General features: G+C 46.9%; 1 non-coding gene across 1 annotated transcript; it reads right to left on the bottom strand.

The window, feature by feature from the left end:
• Nucleotides 1–646: 646 nt before the first annotated feature.
• Nucleotides 647–721, bottom strand: Trnas-cga (transfer RNA serine (anticodon CGA)). Its single transcript has one exon. It is a non-coding gene; the product is annotated as a tRNA-Ser (tRNA).
• Nucleotides 722–9,586: the final 8,865 nt, after the last annotated feature.

Consider the following 9,586-nt stretch of genomic DNA (forward strand, 5'->3'; position numbering starts at 1 on the left):
GACAGCGGTTTGTCGTTTCCAAATATCGCCGCTCGTGTTGGTCAGGATTCTTTGACTGTCACTGGGAGAAGGAACTGATTGGTTCAGCAGGTCCATACTCAGCACGATACAGAATCTCGATGGCAGCATGCTACTATCGACTGAGACATTTATGTCAGCTGTGCAGGATCGTACAGACACGTCAAGTACTTTGAGTCAGCAAATAGGCTCGTTTGCAGTAAGGCAAGTCTCCGCAGGGACAGTGAAACGATGTCTGCAGTACCACAGACTGTCAGCACGATAATTATTGTTGCGGCTTTCCTTGAAGCGCAGCAAAGAGAGAAGCACCGACATCTGTACTCTGCCCAGCGATAGCATTCGGCACTGGAGTGGTACCACGTCTTCTTTTTAGACGAGTCCCAGTTCTACACACATCATCACAAGGATGTAACATTGTTGCCAGAGGTGGCAGCTCTGTGTACGAAATGTCGCAGGCCGAATATCTCCATATGACCTACTAATTTAATCATGTATTTTTCATCATCACATGGGCTCATCATCTTTCGCAATGGTTCTGGGTGCAACTGGTTACATAACAGGACCATCCATGGTTCCCATAGCCGGTAATTTGGATACGAACTGAAACTTCCTGGCAGATTAAAACTGTGTGCCCGACCGAGACTCGAACTCGGGACCTTTGCCTTTCGCGGGCAAGTGCTCTACCAACTGAGCTACCGAAGCACGACTCACGCCCGGTACTCACAGCTTTACTTCTGCCAGTATCCGTCTCCTACCTTCCAAACTTTACAGAAGCTCTCCTGCGAGACATGCAGAACTAGCACTCCTGAAAGAAAGGATACTGTGGAGACATGGCTTAGCCACAGCCTAAGGGATGTTTCCAGGATGAGATTTTCACTCTGCAGCGGAGTGTGCGCTGATATGAAACTTCGTGGCAGATTAAAACTGTTTTAATCTGCCAGGAAATTTCATATCAGCGCACACTCCGCTGCAGAGGGAAAATCTCATTCTGGATACGAACTGTTACGTTTATGACGTATTAAGGCTGGTGAGTGTGAACTTATCTTAAATATCACCGTTCCCACATCTTTCAACAAGATAAAGGAAGTCCAGTGTGTGCTGTCCTGAAATGTGTAGTCAAGAGAGTGTCATGCCGGGAATAGTTTGTATTTCGAAGCGACCACACCACCTCTCACCAGCTGCTGCGCCCAGTGGAGGTTGGGATGAGGGCGCTGGAAACAGGGCAGTACCTCGGGGCGGTGCTTCTCTATGTGTCCGGGCATTTGATTCCGTGTGGCACGATAGTCTCGTGTGCAAATACATTGTACACGCGATACCGACGTAGCACGGGATCCTCCATCGGTCCTACCTGACTGGGAGGATGTACCATGTGAGGCCAGACGACGGATCGTCCACAGAGAGGCAAATACATGCAGGGGTGCAGCAGGGGTTTGTGCACGACCCCCTGCGCGTAGAATTGGCGCTTTACGCAGACGGTACGGCGTTGTTCAACCGTAGCATGAACGTCCATGCAGTGAAACGTCGCCTACAGCTTGGATGCGACGCACTGGAACGGAGGTGATGAAAAGGCGACCTATGTCCAATGTCGCCAAAAGCAAAGCAGTAGTCCTCTCCTGACGTCAGGAGCAGAGGAGTGGGGCGTCTCAGAGCCCTGTATGCTTGTCTTAATCCCCGGTCGTCGCTGCCTCCGCACCACGGCCTTACACTCCACATTATGCTGATCAGATCAGTGCGAGTAGTCGGCCACGGTGTGGGCCGCTGACGCAAGTCGCGGTGCTATGTAGGGTGCAGGAACGAACACTCTCTTCAAATCGACTGCTGCAGGAGGAATTTGGCATCCCGCTGCTGAGGGACAGAATCCGGCAGACTGCTAGCGCCCTCTACGAGAAATCGGGTCAACCCTTCAATAGGTTCGTCTTAGAACTTGGCAGGCCACCAACAACACCGCAGGCCGACAATATTTTGACCAGACCTGCTGCGAGATTAATTTTCTCCGAAACTCACCTCTACATCACCAGGGGCCAGTATTGTTGAAAGAATACGTTTCTCCAGAGCAGCTTTACAACAAGCATCTCCACATCACCTGAGGCCATTCGTGTAAGGCAGGTAATTATACCATCACATCGAGAGGTTCAGTGGGAATAGTGCTTTAAAATTTAGCTTGCACACATGCCGAGCAATGAATGCTGAGCAGATAAGCAGCTTACCTACAGTAGATACAGAGGATGTTCGATCATTGCCCTGGCCAGCACGTTCTGCAGATCTGTCACCGACCGAAAACACGTGGTCGTGGTTTGCCGAGAGACTGGTACGCCACCACTCTCCTGTCACTATGATTGTTGAACGCTGGGACAAAGTTGAAGCAACATTGAATGATGCACAGGTATCTATCATACCAGCTCAGTTAGTCTCACAGTCAGCCACGGCCGGCTGCTGTGTCCGAGCGGTTCAGTCCGGAACCGCGCGGCTGCTACGGTCGCGGGTTCGAATCCTGCATCGGGCATGGATGTGTGTGATGTCCTTAAGTTAGTTAGGTTTAAGTTGTTCTAAGTCTAGGGGACTGATGACCTCAGATGTTAAGTCCCATAGTGTTTAGAGCCATTTGAACCATTTGGTCAGCCTGGTTAAAGCGAGTGTTAGTGTCAGAGTTAGCAGCACTGCCTACTAAATTTCGCGCACTGTATTTCCCCACATCCCCTACTAATTTAATAACTTATTTTGAAAGGTGGAATGAACCACCCTCGTATTTCTCTGAGTAATTCGATCTTCCTCTCTAATTGCATGCGGTGAAAAGTCACTATTCCTTCACACGCGGACTTCCCCCGGGTGGTCCGGTGACAGGCAAGCTCTGTTGATCTTGAAAGGGTTAAGCCAAAGGGTGTGAGGGAGTCGAGTGAATGCTTTCCAGACGCCGACATTGTCATAAGAGCGGTGGCGACACGCCCACAGGGGCCTGACGGAGCGGCTGGGCTAGAGATTCCGTTACTTCGCAGAAACTTAGTGAAAACCGTTTCTGGCAGGCTACCAGCGAGGCGTGGGAAAGGCTTGTGCTCCCAGGCAGTCTTGGTGGGCAAATTCCCGCGTTTTCTGAAAATACGTAACTGTGATTGGCTTTCTGAAGGCATAGCTCCTTGAGGTAGCAAAATCGGCGCAGAAATTGGCGCCAAGAATCTCCATTGGCGGAAAGGTAGTGCTTTGGCAATAGAGTGGAATTTTCCGCCGGTTTTCCAGTTGCTAATTGGAACGTTTAACCACATGGCCACTGTCGTGGGGGCGGGAATGTTCTGTGTTCTGTTTGTACAGGTGCTCATGTGGAAGTCGGCTCTCGCCCTTTGGTCGGAGTAGGTTACAAGACTGAGCTCTCGCTGCTCTCGACAGCTTGCCTTCTGTTGGCTGTCTAATATACTTTTATTTAATTGTAACAGTTTGACAAAGTTGCTGGAGTTTCAACTTTAACGTAACTTTCCGAGTACAGTTGGCAATTGAGCGTTCTGTGTACAAGCGGACTATGTTGTCTGTCTTGAGCAGTTTTGGCTAATGTTGACTGTATCAGAGTTACTGTGCGACTTCGCTTGTTAAAATCAATCACTGTACCGTCAGTGATTGTGTGGTTAGCCTTCTTCGTCTCCCTCAGAGGCGCATTTGTATTGCTAGGAAGTCTTTAGACTGAAACAACCAGAACAGGATAATTTGTTTCGAGCTATACTCGCGACATTATCATCACCACGACGGGACGTCGAAGCAACCAGCCATCGGTTCCGGTACGCCAGATCGTGTCCTTGCAGTTAAGAAGACAGCTTGGTAATGTATGTCCGCAGCACCGGCAGATTAGGTTTTTTTTTTTTAGGTGATAATCAGAGCTCAGCAGAGCGGGCCTGTTCGTCTTCTTTCTAAGTTTGTTCTGTCTTGTGTGTTCATTGTCTGAGTTCTCACTACTGTAGCAGCAATTAATGTTTCGTTGGCTGTGTGTTTCTCTTAAGATTGGAGTTGCAAGGAAGTGGCTCCACATATCACTTCGTAATAAATGTCACAATCTAGTTTACGGTCAACTTCACCTTCAGAGCATTTATTTGAGCATCCAATTTGACGTATTGTAAATGCTTCATGTGTTTTGCTTATTATTTTGAGTTTAGTCATGATAAATGAAATTGTTATTTGGGACAGAACTTTAATTCTGTAGCTCGGTAGAGCAACCCTTTGATTTCTCACTACGTTAATGAAACTTTCCTTTATCAATTTAATTTCTGTCAAATTAAATTGTTGCAGGTGCCAAACTCTTTTCTACTCCACTTGCAGGGTCGATTACAGTCAGTTCGCATTTCTTTTTAATCCACATGCAACAGCAAAAGTCAGAATGGGGGGGGGGGGGGGGCTTAGAGCATCATTTATATATGAAGATTCTACTCAACATAACAGTTAGATGGCAAACTTTCATTTACCTATTTATGATTGTGGCCAGTATCCTTCATGCAGCACCACGTTTCTAAATATATCATATTTTCATAATAAGTTGTATTTCTATCACAGTTATTTGCTTCTTGTGTTCAAGAACTTTTATTCAAATGAAGGAGTTGTGGCATTTATGCGACGTTGCAGGTCATGATTACATTTTGATGTAGAGTTTCATTCACTGGTTTAGCTGTGCGAGTCAGAAGAGAATGACAGGTTGCCCTCTCCACTATGACACATGGTCATGAGACCTGGACCTCGAGCGGGGAAAGGTTCAGTCAGCCTGTGAAATCTCCCGTACAGACTTCACGTAAAAAATCATATGATCATAATTAATAAATATTTTATTAAAAAAACAGCCTAATAATGCTCGAATTCTTAATCATGCTGACGTCTCATATATAGTATTTGTTAACAATAACTTTCGAGAGATAAGCAAATTAATCAGATTAACGTAACAAATAACGCTGGAAAAGGGGCGATCTCTGGCGGAAATGCGCCCTGTTAGTGATAAATCACTCTCAAGAATAGGGAGTGTTATTACATATGGATGAGAATAACGAAGTGACTGACAGCTAGTTGCTTAACGGGACAACTACGAATGAAAGCTGCTGTGTGGTCAAACCTTCGCAGCTGCCGTATAAGGCTGTCACCTCAGCTTCCAGATGCGTATGACTACTGTGATTCGCAACGTAATTTCTGGGAATTTTTCTGATATATTCTGTTTCTCAGTGCTGCGCATTTTTTTACGGAATGTTTGAAGCTAACAATGAAATTGTTTAGGACAATGATGGGACGGTTATGACCCTGCAAAGCGAATTCAGTGTTGCGTACGGGAAATGTATGAACTTCTTCCGCACGGTACAGCTGTTGCTACTGGAGCCATCCAAGGAGAAAACATACCTTCCTCCCATTCTCAAAAGCCAGTCACTTGCTTATTCTATCGAAATTATGATCAGTGTCATTTCTCGATATTTCCGATCGAAATAACTAATCAAACGACACAATAAGGTCAATTACTGTATAAACCAAATGTGATTCCATCGGAACTGTTGTCCATAGAGACTGTAGAGTACTTCAAAAAATAAAAAGGAATATAGCTGCCAGTCGCAAACCCTATCTTTATTTATATTACAGATATAGATGTCGCTATTCAATAGTTTATCTTCAGTGCGTTTAAGAGGATTAGTCCACTTTGGAAATTTCAAGAATTCTTTTTTTTTTCTTTTTACGCTTAAAATGTGTTTTGCGGTATGTAGTGTTCATTTCAAGTTCGCCAGAAACTCCGTTATCAACTTATAAGGCGATTTGTAAAAAAGTGTGCCTTAAAACCATTGACAGCGGGAAAAGAATAGTCGATATGCTGTTTCAACTATAGCCTAACAGGCATTAACGAAATTATGAACGTGCTTCAACTTGAGAACGGAACAGCTTGTTACAACGTATGCACAAAAGCGGGCGAAAAGCGTTTCGAGCAAGCAGTGCAGCGGACGACACTTGCTGCCAAAGAGGCCGGCAGGAACACCCGCGAAGAAGATGAGGGGGACCTACACTCCTGGAAATTGAAATAAGAACACCGTGAATTCATTGTCCCAGGAAGGGGAAACTTTATTGACACATTCCTGGGGTCAGATACATCACATGATCACACTGACAGAACCACAGGCACATAGACACAGGCAACAGAGCATGCACAATGTCGGCACTAGTACAGTGTATATCCACCTTTCGCAGCAATGCAGGCTGCTATTCTCCCATGGAGACGATCGTAGAGATGCTGGATGTAGTCCTGTGGAACGGCTTGCCGTGCCATTTCCACCTGGCGACTCAGTTGGACCAGCGTTCGTGCTGGACGTGCACACCGCGTGAGACGACGCTTCATCCAGTCCCAAACATGCTCAATGGGGGACAGATCCGGAGATCTTGCTCGCCAGGGTAGTTGACTTACACCTTCTAGAGCACGTTGGGTGGCACGGGATACATGCGGACGTGCATTGTCCTGTTGGAACAGCAAGTTCCCTTGCCGGTCTAGGAATGGTAGAACGATGGGTTCGATGACGGTTTGGATGTACCGTGCACTATTCAGTGTCCCCTCGACGATCACCAGAGGGGTACGGCCAGTGTAGGAGATCGCTCCCCACACCATGATGCCGGGTGTTGGCCCTGTGTGCCTTGGTCGTATGCAGTCCTGATTGTGGCGCTCACCTGCACGACGCCAAACACTCATACGACCATCATTGGCACCAAGGCAGAAGCGACTCTCATCGCTGAAGACGACACGTCTCCATTCGTCCCTCCATTCACGCCTGTCGCGACACCACTGGAGGCGGGCTGCACGATGTTGGGGCGTGAGCGGAAGACGGCCTAACGGTGTGCGGGACCGTAGCCCAGCTTCATGGAGACGGTTGCGAATGGTCCTCGCCGATACCCCAGGAGCAACAGTGTCCCTAATTTGCTGGGAAGTGGCGGTGCGGTCCCCTACGGCACTGCGTAGGATCCTACGGTATTGGCGTGCATCCGTGCGTCGCTGCGGTCCGGTCCCAGGTCGACGGGCACGTGAACCTTCCGCCGACCACTGGCGACAACATCGATGTACTGTGGAGACCTCATGCCCACGTGTTGAGCAATTCGGCGGTACGTCCACCCGGCCTCCCGCATGCCCACTATACGCCTTCGCTCAAAGTCCGTCAACTGCACATACGGTTCACGTCCACGCTGTCGCGGCATGCCACCAGTGTTAAAGACTGCGATGGAGCTCCGTATGCCACGGCAAACTGGCTGACACTGACGGTGGCGGTGCACAAATGCTGCGCAGCTAGCGCCATTCGACTGCCAACACCGCGGTTCCTGGTGTGTCCGCTGTCCTGTGCGTGTGATCATTGCTTGTACAGCCCTCTCGCAGAGCAAGTATGGTGGGTCTGACACACCGGTGTCAATGTGTTCCTTTTTCCATTTCCAGGAGTGTATATTAGGCTCTGGAACGATGGCTGTGCAGTCCAGCTGTCGCTGACAGCTGACTACAGGTACGTTTATCTCCATACGGCTATCAGGTTGACGCCCCGTTACTTGAATTCAAGAAGGCATTTGACCTTGTCCCGCACTGACGGTTAGTACAAAAATACGAATTTATCAATACTGGAGCATGTTTACGACTACATCCGATACTTCCTTTCAGACAGAACTCAACAGGTCGCTCTTACTGGAACAAATATTTACAGTGGATATTAATGATTTGCGGAAAGCATCAGAAACTCTTCAAGGCCTTTCGCTGATGATGCGGTTCCCTATAAGAAAGCAGCAACTCCAGAAGAAGTGCAGAGGATTGGTGAATAGCGAAGGGTATGACAGTTAGCCGTGAACGTCAATAAATCTAACATATTGCTCATACATAGGAAAATAAATGCACTGCTGTGCAACTGCCCTATTGATGACAAACTGCTGGAACCAGCATCTACCATAAATTGTCTAGGACTAACTATTAAGAGTGAACTCAAGTGGAATGACCCCATAAAACAAATAGTAGGAAAGCAGCCAGACTGACATTCATCGGAAGGATCTTAAGGAAATGTAACCCAACGAGGAAGTAAATCGCTAAAAGGCTCTTGTTCAAAGAATTCTTGAGTACTGTTAATCAATATGGGACCCTTACCAGGTATGGCTGATACAAGAGATAGAAAACATCGAACGAAGACGAGCATGTTTCCTCACGGGATCGTTTAGTCGGCGTAAGAGCGTTACAGAGATGCTCAACAACCTCCAGCAGCAGATGGTACAAGAGATGTGTTCTGCATCACGGAGAGGTTTATTGTGGAAATTTCGAGAGGGCACTCTCCGGGAAGAGTCGGACAACTTAGTTTTTCCTCACACATACAGGGTGGTCCATCTGAAGTTTCGGATGAGATTATTTCGAAAACTAAACATTGGGTAAAAATAGTGGGTAAGACAAGTTCGTAAGTTCAAAGGGGGATATAAAATGATACTACCCGTGAACCCCAGCCCCCGCCACATTGGGTGGGGCAGGGGACAACTTTTAAATCTTAAATAGAAACACTAATTTTTATTGTAGGTACTTAGTTGAATTGACAGCCTTGAGAATTGTACTATTTATCGAGTAATCGAATTCCAACGGATTTCTTTTGGAACTCATGTGGATCATCTCACACTTTTCGTTATTTAGCGTCAGCTGCCACCTGACACACCATACAGCAATCTTTTCTAAATCGCTTTGCAACTGATACTGGTCTTCGGATGACCTTACTAGACGGTAAATTACAGCATCATCTGCGAACAATCTAAGAGAACTGCTCAGATTGTCACCCAGGTCATTTATATAGATCAGGAACAGCAGAGGTCCCAGGACGCTTCCCTGGGGAACACCTGATATCACTTCAGTTTTACTCGATGATTTGCCGTCTATTACTACGAACTGTGACGTTCCTGATAGGAAATCACGAATCCAGTCGCACAACTGAGACGATACCCCATAGCTCCGCAGCTTGATTAGAAGTCGCTTGTGAGGAACGGAGTCAAAAGCTTTCCGGAAATCTAGAAATACGGAATCAACTTGAGATCCCCTGTCGATAGCGGCCATTACTTCGTGCGAATAAAGAGCTAGCTGCGTTGCACAAGAGCGATGTTTTCTGAAGCCATGCTGATTACGTGTCAATAGATCGTTCCCTTCGAGGTGATTCATAATGTCTGAATACAGTATATGTTCCAAAACCCTACTGCAGACCGACGTCAATGATATAGGTCTGTAGTTAAATGGATTACTCCTACTATCCTTCTTGAACACTGGTGCGACCTGCGCAATTTTCCAATCTGTTGGCACAGATCTATCGGTGAGCGAGAGGTTGTATATGAGTGCTAAGTAGGGAGCTATAGTATCAGCGTAATCTGAAAGGAACCTAATCGGTATACAATCTGGACCTGAAGACTTGCCCGTAACAAGCGATTTGAGTTGCTTTGCAACCCCTAGGGTATCTACTTCTAAGAAACTCATGCTAGTAGATGTTCGTGTTTCAAAATCTGGAATATTCCATTCGTCTTCCCTGGTGAAGGAATTTCGGAAAACTGCGTTCAATAACTCCGCTTTAGCGGCACAGTCGTCGATAACAAT

Source organism: Schistocerca gregaria, chromosome X, assembly GCF_023897955.1.
Source record: "Schistocerca gregaria isolate iqSchGreg1 chromosome X, iqSchGreg1.2, whole genome shotgun sequence".
In the NCBI taxonomy this organism is placed as follows: Eukaryota; Metazoa; Arthropoda; class Insecta; order Orthoptera; family Acrididae; genus Schistocerca; species Schistocerca gregaria.